Raw genomic sequence first — 2,827 nt, 5'->3', positions numbered from 1 at the left:
AACGAACCCGAAAAAACGAAAGCCAAAGCTGACCTCGGTGAGGTTTAAACTCAGACTGTAAAGAGCTGAAAGCAATGACGCATAGCATTTCGTCAGACCCATTAAGGATTCTTCCAGCTCACCATCCTCCTATTGTTATCACTTTTTATTCCTTTTATAAGCATTTTTCTGGGTTTGTAGCATAAATTAACCGATTCACAAAATTGTTTAAGTTTGTTTTTAGTGTTAAATTTATTGGCACAATCCACAAAGATGCTAAGCAATACTACAACCAACTCTAAAAGCATGAAAGTCAGTTGGTCCTGGTACGATTTGATATTAGTGTCTAAGAGGACAAAAACTAAATCTGCAAGTCTATCATTTGTCAACTCTCCACTCCTCGTCCTGATATATGATTTAGATAGATAGATAGATAGATAGATAGATAGATAGATAGATAGATAGATAGATAGATAGATAGATAGATAGACAGACAGACAGACAGACAGGCAGACAGACAGACAGACAGACAGACAGATAGATAGATAGATAGATAGATAGATAGATAGATAGATAGATAGATAGATAGATAAAGGCGCGGAGCTGGCAGAGTCGTTAGCACGCCGGGCAAAATGCTTAACAGCATTTCGTCCGTCTTCACATTCTGAGTTCAAATTCCGCCGAGGTTGACTTTGCCTTTCATCCTTTCCAGGTCGATAAAATAAGTACCAGTCATGTACTGGGGTCGATGTAATTCACTTACCTCCTTTCCCGAAATTGCTGGCCTTGTTTCAAAATTTGAAACCAATATTTCTAAGTCAATGCCAATGTTACCGTTGTTTTGTAGACGTAGCATGGCCAAAGAATGAAGATGTTCGTTTTATAGTTACGAGATCTCAGGCCCAATCCCACTAAGTGACCCTTAGTGTCTTGTGTGAAAGCACCAGGTAAATCCAAGTCTTATGAGGAATACTGAGTAAAAGGAAACTATACTGAAGCCTGTCTGATGAATTGCACCTGTAATTCAAAGATGCAGCCTTGTCACACGCTGTTTCGTTGATTCTGTGGGATTACATTAAGGATACATGTGTCTGCAGAATACTCGGCTACTCACGTACTAAATTAATGACCAAATAGTTCAGTATCGACCAGCTGAATACTCATTACCAAAATCGATAAAGATCCTTTTATTTTTAAATTATTTTTATATTTTTATTTATTTATTATTGCTGTTGTCACCTAGCAAATTCACAGAATCATTTAATAAACCATTTTTTTCTAAAAGCACCAGGTCTTCTTTTCGTAAATCATGCGTCTACTATTGAAAATCAGGAATGCTAATGGTCTTTTTTTTTTATATATTTTTGTTCTACATGCACAGAATATTTTTCTTTTCGTTCTTTTCTTTCTTTCTTTTTTTTTTTCATAGTCATTGCTTTGCTGATTGGTCGCCATTACGAATGTAACCGAACCAATGACATCGGAATGTTCGAATAAATTTGAAAGAAAATTGTTTGTTTTTTTTTTTTGTTTTTTTTTCATTAATGAAAAACACATTAAATAAAAACATTTGGCTTGTAAAACAGGGTTATACAGCAGAAGCATAAAAATATAAATCCATTTTCTTCTAAACCAGAAAGTGTTAATAACCAATGCAACTGCAGATGTTGATATCCATATCTAACAGCAACAAACACTAAATAAATTCGTCAACAGAATTCTTTCTTTTTATTTTTATTTTATATTTTGTTGTTTTTCCTTAATAATATAAAACTGACTTCTATGAAAATCCTTGGAAAAATACAGTTCTCCACAATTCAACAAGTGTAAAGAAAAAAACACAAAAGTAATCATTTCTAGGCAACTTCAGGGGTGGAAACTAGTCTATTATATCGACCCTAGTACTCAACTGGTACTTATCTTATCGACCCCGAAAGATGAAAGGCAAAGTCGACTGCAGCGGAATTTGAACTCAGAAAGTAAAGACGGACGAAATGCCGTTAAGCATTTTGTTCGGCGTGCTAACGATTCTGCCAGCTCGCCGCCCTAATAATAATAAAGTCATGCGCAGTTTATCGTGATAATATCCCTATGTTGCTCACATACGGTTTTGATGCTTGTGCCTGATGTCCCCTTATCAGACGGATAGTCATGATGGGGATAATGGGCTTCGTATATTTATACCCCAGTGTCACTTTGATGGTATGCGCTGCTCTCTCACTCAATAATAATAATAATAATAATAATAATAATAATAATAGACCAATAGAATAAATAGCAGAATTTAAAAATATAAATACTGGGGTCAATTTGTTCGATTACACCTTTCAATGACTGAAACAATCAAAGAATTATAAAACGAAAATCTGCAATATAAATGTGTTTTCAAATATAGCTAAAAGAAGTTCTATTCTTGACAAATAAACACTTCCTTCGCAACACACAAGGACAGCAACATCTTCAACGAAAACAATATAAAGATTAGTTATAGCTGTCTTGATAATATAATGAACCATACCGCTCAATATAACTCTATTCTTATAAAAACTACAGTACGTGCAGGGAAGTTTAAAAACGAAAATGACATCAACTACCCACAGAAATGTTAGCTAAGTCTAGATATCATATGAAAGTATGTGTATATGTATATATACGTGTGTGTGTGTGTTTGTGTGTGTGTGTGTGTGTGTGTGTGTGTGCGTGTGTGTGTGTGTGTTGATAAGTATGGGTGTATATGGTGTGTGTCATAATCACAGAATGATCAATGCCCTCGGGTGGAGCTTAAAATATGTTATCTAATTAAACGCAATAACATGCACGCATGAACATGACTATACATTATATATAT

This window comes from Octopus bimaculoides, chromosome 22 (genome assembly GCF_001194135.2).
Source record: "Octopus bimaculoides isolate UCB-OBI-ISO-001 chromosome 22, ASM119413v2, whole genome shotgun sequence".
Taxonomy (NCBI): Eukaryota; Metazoa; Mollusca; class Cephalopoda; order Octopoda; family Octopodidae; genus Octopus; species Octopus bimaculoides.
The sequence above is the reverse complement of the archived record's forward strand: the minus strand, read 5'-3'. Positions refer to the sequence as shown.